We start from the raw sequence: 17,116 nt of genomic DNA on the forward strand, positions 1-17,116 counted from the left end.
GGGCTTACCTTACCATGGAAAAAATTCAGTGTCTAAGGGAACAAGTCTTGAGCTTACTTCCTCTAAGAAAAGTCAAAGCAAAGGTGGTGCTCAAGCTATTGACATGGCTTCCACAATAACACTAGTTCCATTAGCCAGACTGCACATGAGGGTCCTGCAGTAGTTACTCTTTGCCCAGTGGTCACTGCAGTACCTTCCTCTGTCTCACCCCATCCTGATAACAAATTTGTGCAAACAGGATCTTTATTGGTGGACCCAGACCAGCAATCCAAACACAGGCAGACCATTTGTTCCTCTGTCTCCCCAGTTGCCACTGTGACCACGGATGCCTCCCAGATAGGGTGAGGGGGCATTATCTAAGGAGAACAGTCCAAGGCACATGGCAAGTTCACGAGGCTCATTTGCATATCAACATCTTGGAGATGACAGCAGTGCTTCTAGCGTTGCAAGCACTTCACAGTTTTCTCCCTCTAGGGATGATTGCAATCCACTCGGACAACATGTCGGTGGTATGGTACCTAAACAAACAAAGAGGAACCAAATCTTACCCCCTCTGCAGAGAAGCCCTTCGAGTATGGGAGTGGGCGGTGTCTTCCCAGCACTTTCTGATAGCAACACACATCCCGAGGAAATCCAGCGTCATAGCTGACAGGTTCAGCAGGGCTATTCTGATGCCTCACAAGTGGTCTCTGAACACATATATTGCGGAACAAATTTTTCGCAAATGGGGTCAGCCTTGCTGCGATCTCTTTGCCACACCTCTCCATGCCAAATGCAGCAGCTACTTTACCCTGGTTCCCCCAGAAGGGGAAGCACCAAGAGATGCACTCGTTCACAATTGGCCCTCGGGACTTCTCTATGCTTTCCCTCCCTTCCCCCTCATATCGAAGGTAATTCAGAAAGTAATATCCTCGGGAAGCAGAATGATCCTAATTGCTCCGTACTGGCCTTGACCGATTTGGTTCCCCTTCCTCAGACCTTATCTAAAGGACAAACCGTGGACTCTGGATCCAGTGCCAGATTTACTGCACACATGAGGGTGTGGAGAGAGGGATGGAATGCCCTGACAACTTGACAGCTTGGCTGCTCCAATTCCATCCCTAGTCGGGCTTCATGACTTTTCTGCCGAGGTTGTACACATCCTGTCATCTTCTCACAAGCCTTCTACCAGGAAAATTTATACCAGTAAATGGAAGGGCTTCTCCTTTTGGGCCCGTGAGAGAAACCTTGATCCTTGCACAGCTCCAATTTCTGCTATTTTAGACTTCCTCTCGCAGTTATTCAACCAAGGTTCAGCAGCGGCAACTGTCAAAAGTCCAGTTGGCAGCCATTTCCACCTTTCATGTTGTTAACAAACTTAATCTTATGGCTCATAGGCTTTGTAGAGCCTTCCTCAAAGGGACCACTTTGCTAAGACCCCCAGTCATGGATCCTGTGACTGCATGGGATTTGAACTTTTGTTCTCCATAACCGTACGTCAAGTCCTTTCGAACCTTCAGCAACATGTGACCTCAAGTTTTTAACTTGGAAAACTATATTTTTAGTGGCTATCACTTCTGGTTCTCTGAACTACAGGCTCTTTCCATTAAGCCCCCTTATTTGGTGTTTCATAAAGATAGGGTCTCTTTGCGGACAAACCCTTCCTTTATTCCTAAGGTTTATTCTCCAGCCAATATTAATCAATCTATTGAATTGCCTGTGTTCTTCCCCAAGTGTTTTAACAAGGCAGAGTACAAATTCCACCAATTGGATGTGCATAGACAATTGTGTTTTTATCTGGACAGAACTAAAGGTTTCAGAAGGTCAGATCAGTTGTTTGTCTCCTTTTCAGACTCTAGGATGGGCCTTCCAGTTTCTAAAGTCACACTATCTCACTGGATTTCCAGTTGCATTTCATTTATTTGTTACACCTGTGGTAAAGATTTTCCTTTCAAGGTGAAAGCTCATTCTACCAGGTCTGTGTCTACCTCGGTAGCTTTTCAGGCTAGAATCCCAGTAGACAACATTTGTGCTGCAGCAACACGGGCTTCACCTCGCACATTCATTACTCACTACAAATTGGATATTGCTTCTAGGAACAGGTTTTTCTTTGGTTCCACAGTACTCAGGAGCATTTTCCAATGAGCCATCCAAGATGAAGGTGCTAGGGACGCTGTCCCAAGTGTAAAAATGAAGGCGAGATAGGACTACAGAACATAAAGAAGTTATGTACTTACCATAACGTTCCATGTTTGTAGTCCATCAGCCCTTCATTCTTACAAACCCTCCCTCCTGCCCCCTCCTTGAGGACCTGGGAGTAGAGTGCCTACTGCTTTTTGTTAGTCCTTTCGATTTGGTTTGTTCTTTGTTTCTGTATTTTTCTCCTTGCAGCACACAAGATCTGGGGAATGTTAGTGATGCATGATGGGATACTGCTTAGCCATGAGCCAACCAGAAGTTTTTGAGCTACAGTATGGCTGAGTTGGAGCTGAGGTTCGGCTCCGATCCCAAGTGTAAGAATGATATAGACCCCTTGTTGTTGTTGAACCCTTGTTCCCTTATTGACCAAGTGGTATGGTCTGTATCTGCGATGCGAGTCTATGATCAGCACCTGACTGGTGTTATCCAGGAGGGACATAAGTGACACCTCCAGGGTAAATTTACTGTCTTCCATCCTGTTGTCTAAGTTACATTTAAATGGAGTCATTGATGAGCTCTGCTTTATGTGAATTGGGAGTTTGTTAGAGTGTCGGTCTCTGGGAGACGTATCTGTCTTTCTGCCATGTCCTGTTAATGTCGCAGGCTAGGCTAAGATCCCTAGAGTGAGTGAATCTTGTCCCATTTGACTTGCAGATGTGCAGCATTTTCATTAGGGCAGGGTCCAAGACTGCTCTGGAGGTCAGGCACAAGTAGTCTCTCAGCAGCCTATAAGATACAGAGTACAGTGACAGGGCATCCAGTTTGTCCATGTAGATCATGTGTTGAAGGCCCTGAATTTTCTTGATGAGAAATCTCTGAGGTCTCTCCAGCAGCTGCAGGTGTCTGGTGAGGTACATACAGAAGGGAGCATTATACTCTGTTAGCAGTTTGAGGGATGATTACAGGGGAGTTATAACATTATTAGCTCTGGATATGATGCCCTTACTTATGAGATGTGCAACATAGAAGGCCTTCCTTACCACTGTGGACACATGGTGATTGAAGTTAAGGTTGCTGTCAACCTGTGTTTCCAAATCTCTCACCGCAGGGTTTGAGCTAAGGGGGGTACTGTTAATTTTATAATTTGCAGGGACATTTCCTTTGTTGAAAGGGATGAGAACACATTTTTTACATTTAGTTTAAGTCTCCGCCTTTGCATCAGTCTTTTGTCTGTGTAAGCCCTTTTTGTTTTATGTCACTGTCATTGGGTGACTCTGATTGCATTGTTTGCAGTCATTGGCGAACTTGGAAAGCCACAGTCCATCTATTTTTGCCTAGACTTCTGAGAAATAGAATACAAACAGTAAGGGGCCACCGCAGATCCTTGTAGTACATCACTGGGTAACTGGTCTGCTGGTAGAGGTGGAATCCCCAACTTTGAGTGTATGCATTCTGCTGGTAAGCCAGTTCACTACCTATCTAGTGACATATGGGTTAATTCCCAACTGGGTGAGTTTCTCAATGTTGCCTGAGTCCGGGATTATGACAAAAGCCTTGGCTAATTCAAGATAGGCTGTATGTACTGTTTTGCTTTCATCCATGGCTTTGGTGACATTCTCAAAGAAGTCTATCAGGTTTAATAAGCATGATCTACCCTTAACAAAGCCAAATTGGGTTGGATCAAGAGTTTGAAGGTCACCTATCTCTTTGTTGATCAGATCCATGATGATTCTGTCCATGGCCTTGCAGATAAGGCTGGTTAGGCTTGTGGGTCTATAGCTCCCAGGGTCAGTTGATGGACCCCTTTTGTGCAAGGGGATTACTATTGCTGTTCTCCACACTGCTGGGACAAAGCCAGTACTTAGACTGTGGTTGAAGAGCGTTCCAAGTGGTTATGCTAGGTCCAGTTTTAAACCTTGTCTCATTACACTGGCGTGTATTTTGAGGGACTATACAACAGAGAATAAATTAAGGGGAAAAAAAGTTAAGACCTATTTTAGATATACAAAGGCATTTACAGCATATGTGGTGAAAGATGATAGTCATATAACATCTAGTGCTGCTGATTCTTACTCAGTTTTTAAGTTTCAAACAGTATTGGTCTTCCTGTACATTTCCAGGATGCAACAAAGCTAGATGTGTGCATTCTTTGTTCTCACTTTTTTTTCGTGTTATTTATTGTCATTTTTTTTTGTAAACCATCAGCTGCCTGGAAAGCATTTTTGTTCTTTTGTTCTCTTGGTCCCTTGCAGAACCGGCACTTGGTCAACTAGTGCCCTAGGCAAAAGGACTCCCCAGAACCCCCCCTCTCACCACCCAGTGCCCCCATCCTGGTCTACCTACACCATCCAGGTTACTTTGTTCTTCCTTTTTCCTCACAGTTTGTCTTATTCTTCAGTTTTTTCTGTATTCTTCAACACATTTAAAAAAAATTCTTTACTACAAAAAAAATAAACAAATGCTGGAAAAGCACCCCTGGTTGAGCGACGCCCTCGGCAGCTGCCGAGTTGGCCTATGCCTAAGGCTGGCTGTGGTTCCTTGTTTGTTGATATCTTTGGCTGGGTAGGATTGCCTTCTTTTCAGATGTCTTGGGGTGTGGCCAAACCCATGACATCACAGTAAGAGTGGTTAAGACTTAGTTCAATAATTGTGGGAGAAATCACTGAATTAAGCTGAGGTCTGGGGTGGCCAGGCCCAAGACATCATGGGGTTTTAGATGCTTTATGGTGTATTTTAGAGATTTGTGGTACATTATAGTTCTCAGCCACCCCAGATTTTGCAGAGTTTCACTGATTCTGCCGCATGTTATAGTTGTGCCCATCATCAAAATACTAACTTTCTGGAAAATATATCACTGAGGATTACAGTCAGTAGTGTCAAATGTTAATGTTAACATTTCCACCCTAATATTTTTAGAAAATGCACCATGATGTTGCTGCTTTTTTGCAAATAAATCACTGAGGAGTACAGTCAGTCAGTAATGCCAGACATTAAAGTTTTGTACTTCTTATTTTTTGGAAAAGTTATTATGACAAACCTGTTGTTCTTACTTTTCTTCTCCCAGTCTCTGTCTTCCCTCCTTCTTTCTTTCTATCTGTCTCATACTTTCTCTTTCCCATTCACTCTCTCTCTCTCTCTCTCTCTCTCTGTCCAACTGTCATACTGTCTTTTACATCCACTATCTCATTCTCTTTCTCAGTATTTCTGTCTCGTACTCTGTCTTAATCTCATTCTATCCACAAGCCATTGCCAAGACGTACAACCTCTGACGCATAATGGTGCAGTCTTGTAGCAGATGATCCTGGTCATCAGCAAAACTCCACTCATTCCCATCCTCTCCTGGTCACCAACAGCAGCAGCAGCACTGCTGCGCTGACACTATCCTTTGTATAACAACAGCAGCAAGCAACCATGATTCCTCTCAACTGTCCCTAATTTTTATCTCATACTTTCGCTTTTAATCCCTTTTAAAATTCTTGATTTTTCTGGTAAACAGTCATCAGTAATACAACTCCAACATTAAAATTTCTTATTTAGAAAATGCAGATTATTCCCAAAGCTATTACTCTATGAACTTCTTACGTGAATTAGAGTAATATTTAAAAATTGTCCCTGATTTGGGGTTTTTAATTGTCCTCTATTATTTTTTGTCTTTGTCCCTGAGTCTAGTTTCTAGCAAAAAAGATTAGTGGAGAACTATGGCAGCAAGAACAGATCTGTTATATTTAGACTGCTACTATTGAAATGTTTTCTGTTGCCTGAAATCAGAGGCTAATGCAGTGCAAATTCTCTGCCTACAGCCTTGCCCAACATCACTGAGGTCCATTCAGCTAATCACTGCTGTTCATTTGAGTGCCAGACGTAATCGAGAACAAGGAGTGCACCAGTAGTGTGCAAAACATCTGAGAATGACATTTATGTAATGAAAAAAAAACTAAAACTCAAGCTGTCAAGCTGTTTTAGCATTCATCTTTGAAGCAGCTAACAGCACAATTGGATCAGTGCAGGCATCAAAGTAAATATTCTGTGCAATAATTTGTGAGTGGGAAAGGACTTCTTGCTTGCCAGTGTTAATATTTACAGTAATGTTGACAAACTGGCTCATTTCTTTTCACATTGTCAGTTAATGTGAGCAGTGGTACTGAAAGGGTTACTAAACTGTGACTGGCTCGCTTATAACGGGACAGGTGGTAACCTCATGGCTGGGGTTGTTGATCAGTATAGGGCTTTACCAACCAGTGGAGTAATAGGTTCTGGCAATAGTGTGAAAGAGGAGATTAGAATTTAAGAATGAGATTATCTGTAAGAAATTTCAAATGTCTCCCTGGTGTTTGAGGAAAGCAAAAGCAGTTCATACTAATTGTTGTTTCTTAATTTTGTGTGTCTGAATGTCCTCCCAGCAGTACCTTTGCATCGTATGGTATTGGGAATTCAGTGTGTATTTTATCGACCTCGGCCTAACAAGTATTTTTTTTTTTTCTGATGAGTGTCCATTAATAATAATGCTTTGTCTATCTCCCGGCATTTCTTGATATTATTTAGCTTTAAATTGTTTTCCATTTGAGTCTATATTTTGTGAGAATTTAATTGTATAGGCACAGTGTCTTCTGTATTTTTCAGGGTATCTTGCTTGTAGATTTTATATCATTTTATATCTGAGGCCACTGAAGAGAAGTTTTCAGAAATGCATATAGGCGTCTTTGTCCTCATCACAGAAGACTACAGACAAGTATGATTACAGCATACAGCTCCCTTTCAGAAAACGCCCACACTGAGTATGTAGTTTGTTATGGAACTCAACACCTGGTGGATAATTGTGAAATAACATTTTTCAAATCCACAACTAAGTCTTGGAGGCCTAAGGATGTAGAAGCACAACTTTCAAGAGGATTAATGAAGTGCTCAGCAGATTTCTTAAGTCAACTGGTGCCCTAGGCAAAAGGGCTCCACAGTGCCCTACCACATCATCTGGTGCCCCCATCCTGGTCTACCTACACCAAATAAATACTGGAAAAGTGCCTCTGCTACAGCGGCGCCCTAGGCAGCCACCTAGTTGGCCTTTGCATAAGGGCAGCTATGGAAGTGCTGACAAGTAATCCAGTTCAGAAGAAGGAAGGTGCAATCGCTGAGGAGGGATAGTGTACATCTCATAAAAATAATCCCTCCTAATATCCAGAAACTTTTGGGATTACAAAAAAGTAAGACCTCAGAGGAGGTGAAATTAAAGGCAATAAGAAACTACCTTGCTATTAAGATTTCTAAAAGCCCAATTGAAATGGTGACTGTGAAGGTTATTACTGCGAACATGGCAGGTCCTACTGCTAGTTGCAAATTCCTCATGGTACATAAGGAACCAGCGAATGCCTCGACATTGGTCACATCTTCACCACTACATGAGAGTGTTTAAAACCTTAAACTTGCAGTCTGGTTTTCCTTCTCTTGCTGCCTCTGTTTACCCAAAAGTGAACAGCTTCTCAGGGTCATTAAAACATCTGCAAAGAGGAGAAATATTGCAAATCAATGTTATTTTGTCATTCGCAGCTTAATTGTGATAATTTTATTATTTAGTATTGTTTTATATTTTTTACTGGGAGAGTTTGACTGGGCGTGAGTCCCATTTTCATTGGAGGGCTGCGGAGAAATGTTCCACAAAGGTTAGCACAGTAACTGAAGTACACAAGTTAAAAAATACAATATAGAAGTACAGCAGCTGTTGTACGCTAATACAGTAAAATAAGCATAGAAAAGTATACACTATAAGACAGCTAGTGAAAAAGATTCAGTGCAGTTGTAGAACATATCAAACAGTTATGTGGTTACAGTCATACAATAGTTTAAAGTACAACACAAGTTGAGCCTTGAATGTAGAAGGTAACTGTTGTAAGTTAGTACAGTTACTTCAATATATGCATCTGTATATTATACAATTATGTACCATTGTGGGAGGCTAACCAGGGTCTGAACAGTTACATAACCAAGATCTGTTTAAATGTGACCGGAAAAGTTTTTTGAAGTTATTGTGGTTTTCTATGATCCTAATCTCAAGGGGATAGAATTCCCAGGGTGCTATTTTTGCTTTTGGTAATGTTGACCAATGCTTTATTGGTGGATCTTAGTTGCCATTGGTTAGAATAGATGTTAAGAAGGCCCTGCAGTGCAGTAACTTTGTCAAGCTTATACAGTATCTATAGGGAACACTAGTGATAAACTGTACGAATGAAATATAGCAAAACGAAACTGACAAAACGAAAATTCATTCAGAAGCATGGCAGACTTACTAAAAACGACCAAAGTTTAATCACAGAGAGGTAGTTGTAAGCGCTTTTGCAATAAATTATTGCTTCATCAGACAACTCATCAGTCACATTAAACAAAATTTATATATGTTTTAAAACCTCATTAATCAATCAATCAACTATTCACCACTGACTTGTGTATAGTTAAAAATATAAACTTCCTAAAACATAAAATGTAAGACATATAATAATATATAGCCCTCACAAAAAGGTTCAATCAGTAAAAAACATGGTTGCACAAACCAATAAATCTCAAAATATATAAAAGCAATAATACACAAATATGTATGACAAACATACATATGTCTGTGTAAAAAAGTGTAAAGATTTGTATGAGGGGGATCTCGTGTGCAACTCTATCTATGCAATTTCCTTGATTTAAGAACCGGTTTCAGTGAAACATAATCATTGAGACCATGCCCCAAATGTGCCACTAATCTAATTTTTGAAGTTGAGGGAGTGATGGGGCAGAACAGAATTGGGTGTAGTCATTGGCATACTGGACAAGGGTGGCATGCAGGATGGCTTTGTGAATAATGTGTTTTAAGTCTTATGGTGCATTTCAGAAGGTATTTCTTTCTTAACAACACTAAACCTGGACTTCCAAGATAGCTGCACACTGAGTAACAGCTTAATTTCAGCTCAACAAGTGGGAAAACAGAAACTCAGAAAAGAAAGCCAGTGAATTTGCCTTTTTGGGTAAATTTCAGTACCAACTAGTATGTGTACTGCAAGCAAAGAACAAATCCAGAGAAACTGAAACAAAACAATCAAAAGGTGAGGAAAAAACACTGGCAGGGAAGAATCTTGCAGCTGTTCAGAAAAAAACAGATGTTATGTGGTTCTGTCTCGCCTACATTCCTTACTTACAGGTTCCAAGCCGAGAATCGGCTCTGACTCAGCCAAATTTCTCTAGCACAAAGTCTCCAATTGGCTGGGCTAACCCGGTATCCCAGGATGCACCTCGCCCTAGCCCCAGATCTCGTTTGCCGCTCGTAGAGTTAGGACCTGGTCTCGCTTGGCTGTGGCTAAGTACCCTTTTAAAATTTTAGTATTTTAGCAGTCTTCCTTTTGACAAAAGCTATTTTGATAGCTATCTTTGTACATGAATAGTTGTTGTGTGAGGTTTTGAGTTTTTAGTTTTTTGTGGTATCCCTACTGTTTTCGCGGACTAGACCCGTTTAAGTTAGAGGACCTAGTCCTCTCGAGTGTGTTCCCTTGTCGTGTTGTGCTGTTGTGTTGGTGATTAACTCCCTTTTTAGGAAGCGTTTAAGTTAGAGTTTCCTTGTCCATTTAAGTGCTTGTTGGTCTTCCCGCCCTCCTTTTGTGTTGACTCTGTCGGTTGTGTGTGGCACGGTTGCTTGCCATGTCGAAAGAACTGAAGGAACATAAACCCTCTGGGTTTAAGAAGTGTACAAAATGTGGCTATAAAATGTCCATTACAGATGGGCACTCTATCTGTGTTTACTGTCTTGGTGCTATTCACTTGCAAGAGTCCTGCAGTTTCTGTCATGTTTTTAGCCCTAGGGTACTGCAGGAATGTAAAAAATAAACTGATTTTGAAAGGTCTGATCAAGCCCTCCTTTGAGGAGGCCTTGGAGTCCTCTCCGCCTTCTAGTACCAAGTCTAAGCCTCCTAAGGCCAAGAAAATATCTCCGGCTCAGTCTGCTTCTTCGGAGCCATCGGAGAAGGTTTGTAAATTGGATACTTCCTCCTCGGCTCCACTGTCCTCGGGGCCGAAGGAGAAGGTCTCGTAAATGGATACTACATCCTCGGCTCCACTGTCCTCGGGGCCGAAGGAGAAGGACTCTGAAATGGATACTACCTCCTCGGCTCCATTGTCCTCGGGGCCGCAGGAGGTATCGGTTGTACTGGAGTCGACCTCCGCTCCGATACTATTGGAACCTCTTCGGAGCAGGTCACCCAGTGTCGGGCATGAGTCTCCAGTTGGGAGATCTAGATCTCCTTCTATTTCTTCCAAATCCTCTAGGCTGTCTGATTTGGATGTGGATAGGGTGGTCCAGAGGCTCCTACAGTCGCCGATGTTAGCAAAACTGTTTTCGGCTCCGACCCAGTCGGCTCTGGAGCCGGTTCCCATTCTTGTACCGATGATTCCTCCTCCGAACACCCATGTGTCATCGGAGCCAGAGTGCTCCGCGCCGAGTGATGTTCTGGTGTCTGCTCCGATACCCCAGGTGAGTTTATCGGAGCCGGCTTCAGCTCCAACCAGGTCGGCTCCGTCCTCTGGTTTCGGCACTCTGGTTTCCTCAGTTGGACCCGAGGGGGATACCTCGGGACTCCTGTCAGTTCCGAGCCTCCCTCTCGGTGCTTCGGCTCGGGGAATCTCGACTCCGATCGTGGTCTCTGAGACTGGTCGGTCCTCGGACTCAGGGGGACCGGCCTTCGAGGCCATGAGGAGCGCCCTGGCCAGGTCATCAGGTACATCACCTGGATCAGTCACTCCATCCCCTTACACCCCGACTAGAGCCTCTGACACCCCCCTCTCCATGGACGGCGGAGCCCGAAGGTCTGGGGATACCCCCTTGAGCGGTCCCCTACTTTCTGAGGGCTCCTCAGAGTCGGTGCCTGAGGAGCCTCCCAGTAAGAAGTCATGCAAGAGGAAGCACATCGACTCCCAGGACGAGTCACTCACTTCTGATACCGACCTCAAGGAATCAGAGGGGTCCCTCAAGTCGTCCTCCGATGATGTCTCTTTTTCCGACATCCTGGAGATTTTGAGACAGAGAGGCAACTGGCCCTCCAAGACGCCCTCTGAGGAGGAGTCGGTATTCCTCAAGGCCTTCGGAGCTCAACCCTCCGCCTCCTGGGTGTCTCCACCCTTCGAACTCCTGGACTTGATTTGTCGAAGGGTGTGGGAGAACCCTGATTCTGTGGAACCGGTGCCCAGACGTCCAAAAAATTCCTGTCTGCTCCCCCGGGCAAAGAGTTTTTTACCAAAGGGGTTTCGGTAGATGCCTTGGTGGTGGCGGCAGCCACTCAGCAGGAAGTTGCAGAGGCTTCTTCTTCAGTCCACCCTCCTAACAAGAAGTCCAGGAGTATGGACCGGTATGGAAAGCGTACCCTGTCTTCGGCGACCCTTACCTTATGGTCGTTGAATTACCTCTGTCATATCACTCGGCTCCAAAGAGATCTCCTGAAGGAGCTAGGAGATACTCTGACGGGTAACATGCCTGAGGCGGTAGTGCAGACTGTTAACGCCCAGTTGTCTACCCTAGGGTCCATTGTCAACTCGTCCACGAGGCTCATATCTTATGCAGCTGAAGGGGCGAGTAGGGCAGCTAGCTCAGGGGTAGCTCTCAGAAGGCAAGCCTGGATGCGCCTGTGTCATTTCGTGGAGGCCTTTAAGTTTTCCTTCACTGACGCCTCCTTTGATGGGTCCTCTCTCTTTGGACCCAAATTGAAAGACACCCTCACCAGATGCGAACAGGAGGGAAAGACCCTATCTGCCGTAGGGTCCCATTTTTCTCTCCCTTCTAGGCCTTATCCCAAGGCTCAGAGAGGAGGGAAAATGTGGTTCAAGAAGTCTCAGAGGTCCTTTCCCGCAGCTCAAGGTGAGTCCCCCTCCAGAGGCAGAGGGGGGGGGGATTATTCCGGAAGACGCCGTCCTAGAGGCAGAGGAGGCCCCCGCAACTCAGGAGACCGCAATTCCTTTCGCGGTTCTTCCTTCCAGCGTTCCTGAGGTGTTGCCCGACTGTGCTATTCGGAGCCAGTCGGGGGCCGAATTTCGTTGCATCCGGAAGCCTGGGAAAGCATCACCCAGGATCATTGGGTGCTCCGAATAGTTACCGGAGGTTACACTACTCCCTTTGCGTCGACACCCCCTCCAGTCAGAAGGATCCCGGACGTCCCACCCAGTCAACGGGATCAAGCAGCACTAGAAGTTGCAAAGCTGCTAGAAAAAAGGAGTCATCCAACCAGTCCCCTCAGACCATGTCGGATCAGGAACTTACTCGCAACTCTTTTTGGTGCCGAAAAGGACAGGGGACCTGAGACCCATTCTGGATCTCAGTCGACTGAATCGCTACGTTCTGAAGTCCAAGTTCCGAATGGTCACACTTCAGTCCATTTTTCCACTGCTGGAGAAAAGTCTGGATGTGCTCCATCATTCTCAAGGATGCTTACTACCACATCAAAATGGAGAATGCATCCAGGAGTCATTTACGCTTCAGGCTAGGAGCCAGTCACTTCCAGTTTCGTGCCCTGCCCTTTGGTCTCACCACAGCCCCCAGGGTGTTTACCAAGTGTTTGGCAGTGGTGACAGCTCACCTGAGACGTCTAGGATTCCAGGTGTTTCCGTATCTGGACGACTGGCTTCTCACCGCCCCCACCAGGCATCTGCTCGTTCAAGCCAGGGAGACGACCATCTCACTTTGCCAACGTCTAGGAATTACTTTGAACTGGGAAAAGTCTGCCTTGCAGCCCTCACATCGTGTTGTTTTTATAGGCGCAGAGCTAGGCTCTATTCAAATGCGCGCCTTTCTGCCACAGGACAGGATAAGAGTGTTGCAGTCTCAGATCCACACACTGTTGCCCCTCAGAAAAGTTCAGGCCAGGTTAGTTCTTCAGCTCTTGGGATCCATGGCCTCCACCATCATGCTGGTACCTCTGGCCAGGTTACACATGCGGATCCTACAGTGGCTCCTGTCGGCTCAGTGGTCCTTTCAAGAGCTTCCTCTTTCCACTTGATACTTCTCACGGAGCGATGCAAACAGGACCTCCTCTCGTGGCTACGCTCCTCCAATCTGGACAGAGGAAGGAGCTTGGTTTCTATGTCTCCAGTGGCCACGGTGACCACGGACGCATCCCAGATGGGGTGGGGGGGGGCATTATCTAGGCAGGACGGTCCAAGGCACCTGACAAGATCACGAGGTACACTTGCACATCAATGTTCTGGAGATGAGAGCGGTGTTTCTGGCTTTGCAAGCACTCCAGGACTCTCTACCTCTGGGAACGATTGCAGTTCACTCGGACAACATGTCCGTAGTGTGGTACCTGAACAAGCAGGGGGGGAACCAAATCTTATCCCCTCTGCAGAGAGGCCTTGCGAGTGTGGCAGTGGGCAGTGTCTTCCCAGCGGTTTCTAATGGCAACGCACATTCCGGGGAAGTTCAACGTGATAGCAGACAGGCTAAGCAGAGATATTCTGATGCCTCATGAGTGGTCCCTGAACAACCGAGTGGCGGTTCAGATCTTGAAAAGGTGGGGTCAGCCTTGCTGCGATCTCTTCGCCAGCCCCCTCAATGCCAAATGCAGCAAGTACTTCACTCTGATCCCCCCACAGGGGGAACCACCCAGGGACGCTCTAGCTCACGATTGGCCCCCCGGTCTGGTCTACGCTTTCCCTCCGTTTCCTCAGTTACCAAGAGTGATACAGAAAGCCATATCCTTGGGAAGCAGGATGATCCTTATTACTCCACACTGGCCTCGACAAGTATGGTTCCCTTTTCTTCAACGGTACGCACTGGACGGTCCGTGGACTCTGGACCCAGTGCCGGACCTCCTGATTCACATGTCAGGACAACTTCATCCATCCCTGACAACTCTCAGGTTGACCGCCTGGCTGCTCCACTTCCGTCGCTAGTCAGGCGACATTCCCTTTCACCTGAAGTGGTGCACATCTTGTCTTCTTCTCATAAGTTTTCCACCAGGAAGATTTATTCCAGCAAATGGAGGAGATTCTCCATTTGGGCTCAGGCCCAAGGTTTGGACCCCTTCACAGCCCCTATTCTGTCGGTCTTAGATTTTTTAGCCATGTTCCGTCAGGGCTCCGCGCCCGCTACCATTAAAGTACAGTTGGCTGCAATTTCCAATTTTCACACATCTTATGAGCCCTCTCTTATGGGCCACAAACTCTGTAAAGCCTTTTTAAAAGGCGGTTGGTTACTTCATCCCCCAGTTTCTGAACCTGTACTGCCATGGGACCTGAACCTTGTGCTACACGTCACCACCCTTTGAACCGGCTGCCACTTGCGACTTAAAATTCTTATCTTGGAAGACGGCTTTTCTGATAGCCATTACATCAGCCAGGAGGGTATCCGAACTTCAAGCCTTGTCCATTAAACCTCCGTATTTGATCTTTCATAAGGACAGAGTTTCCCTCAGGCTTAACCCGTCCTTTCTTCCGAAGGTGGCATCCACTGTCAATCTCCATCAATCTATTGAGCTACCAGTGTTTTTTCCGAACTTTTCCAATAAAGCAGAGTTCAAGTTTCAACAGTTGGATGTGCACAGACAACTGAGATTTTATTTACATAGGACTAAGCATGTTAGGAAATCTGATAAACTGTTTGTGTCCTTTTCAGAGAACAGAGCAGGTTGTCCTATTTCCAAGTGCACAATTTCTAAATGGATCAAAGATTGTATTTCACTCATCTACTCGTCGGCAGACAGAACTTTACCCTTTCCCGTCAAGGCTCATTCTACCAGGGCTATGTCTACATCAGTAGCTTTCCATGCTAGGCTTTCCTTGGATGATATTTGTGCTGCGGCCACTTGGGCTTCTCCCAACACTTTTATTACTCATTACAAGCTGGACGTGGCTTCTAGGGGCCAGGCTTCCTTTGGTTCCATGGTTCTCAGGAGTATCTTCTTATGAGCCTCCCAGGATAGAGGTGCTGGGGACGCTGTCCCGTGAGTAAGGAATGTAGGCGAGATAGGACCACATAACATCAGTTAGTTATGTACTCACCATAACGACCGATGTATGTGGTCCATCTCGCCTACATTCCTACGTACCCTCCCACCTGCCCCCTTCCTAGAGAGATTGGAAGAATTTTGGCTCTGTGGACCCTTCAAGGTCAGTGATTTTGTTCCCTTATCTGGCTGGAATTTCTTCCAGTGTTTGAGTATGGGTTATGATTGTTATGATTGCAAACAAGATCTGGGGCTAGGGCGAGGTGCATCCTGGGATACCGGGTTAGCCCAGCCAATTAGAGACTTCGTGCTAGAGAAATTTGGCCGAGTTGGAGCCGATTCTTGGCTCCGAATCCGTGAGTAAGGAATGTAGACGAGATGGACCACATACATCGATCGTTATGGTGAGTACATAACAAACTGTTCAAGCTCCAGCTTTGGTGCAAGACATGGCTTCTGGTAATCTAGAGATAAAAATAAGTTTTAAATGTGCTCAGAGCTTATTAAAATAAACAAAACACTGAAGGAGTGTATCAACTCGAATAACAAAAGGCTGGAAAAAATGGAAGAAACGTTAAACAGATATTCAGGTGAGCTAATAAAATGACTAAAATCAGAGGTGTAAGTGAAGAAAAGGATGATTGAGTATGAGATTGCTTAGGAGGAGGTGTTTCAAAAATTGTAGCACGTAGGGAAAGCCTGAGATCTTCTGCTGTACCAGAAAAACATGAGGAAACAGATTGTATTAATTGTATGAATGCACAAATAAGTAACTTGCTGGTATTCTACAGCAGAATCAATGTCTTAAGCCTCTTGTTAATTGAAAGGGAAATTTGTGTGTGTGCTCTAAACCTGGCCATGGAAAAGCAACCAAGACATCCAATACTAGGGATGCAATCTTACCAGCAGAGAGTTGATTCTGACAAAACTGTGGCAGAAGGACAAAGCAGTAAAAGTTGGAGAGAGTAGTGTGTTAGTGGAAAATGATTACTCACTGCACACTTGACAGAAGAGGAGAAATTTCTTGCAGTAATGTTGAGAAGCAGGTGTGAGATTCAAGCTGCTGTATCCAGATGTCTTCAGTTGCTGTGAAGGAAAGGTTAGTTTGCTTTTATTTTTTGTATTTTGTATTACTTTATTGCCTTTCTATATTTTGAATACTGTGGTTTGTTTTCTTTACCTTTTGTTTTACTTGCATTCTGCTTTAACAGCATATTAAAACTTCAAAAGAGACCACAGCTCTCTCTTCTGAGTCAGGCAGAATTTTTTTCCCCGCCCCACCCACCCAGTTACAGTTGTCTTGTTAAATACCACTGTCTTTCTAGTTGCCTGCCTCTTATGTTAATCTGACCATATATCTAATTTTCTCTCTACTTTCACTGGCTTGTGTGAGTAATCACAAAATCATCATTTTGAAATCCCTCCCCTTCAACTATTTAAATTTATTGACCATCTTACTGTATTCCATAGTACCAGAATACAAAAGTGACCACCCCTTTCAATCCATCTTGCTGTTTTAAAAATAGTAACTCTCCACTAAACCTTGACATTTTAAACAGGTAAAACTTAAGTTACCTACTTTCACATCTAACTTCTCTAGTGCACACTGCAGTGTGCATTTTTTTTAATCTTACCTTTAAGCATCCCTGTGACTAGCACTTTCTCTAATATCTGCTGGAAAGCACTAGGAAGCCTTAAACTGATACAAGCACTCAGCTCTCCTTGTTAATAAGGAGAAATTAATAGTAGGCACTAAATAGCCTATAATTGCAAACTATCTTGCTAAGGTAAGGGAAAACAGCTCCTGTACTTTACAAAAAAAAAAAGCACCAAACCAGGCATGTCCAAGGGTCAGCTTCCGGTGATTTCTCCTGTCCACCTGGTGAATCTGGGCATAATGGGGCAATGCAGCAATTGCCTCATGTACACAGGCAACCCTCTCCTCCTACCACCCAACACTACAACCTGTGAGAGATGCACTTACATAGCCAAAATGGAAGCAAAGCTCTCTCCCCCCCAAGACTGTGCTAGACAGTCAAGAGGAGAAG

The 17,116-nt window shown here is 44.7% G+C and overlaps 1 protein-coding gene across 1 annotated transcript in view; it reads left to right on the forward strand.

Moving 5' to 3' along the window:
* Positions 1-17,116, forward strand: part of GSS (glutathione synthetase) — an 880,848-nt gene that overhangs the window by 36,401 nt on the left and 827,331 nt on the right. The gene's annotated exons all lie outside the window — the stretch shown is intronic.

This window comes from Protopterus annectens, chromosome 12.part0, assembly GCF_019279795.1.
Source record: "Protopterus annectens isolate FY-2018-M chromosome 12.part0, PAN1.0, whole genome shotgun sequence".
NCBI lineage: Eukaryota > Metazoa > Chordata > Ceratodontiformes > Protopteridae > Protopterus > Protopterus annectens.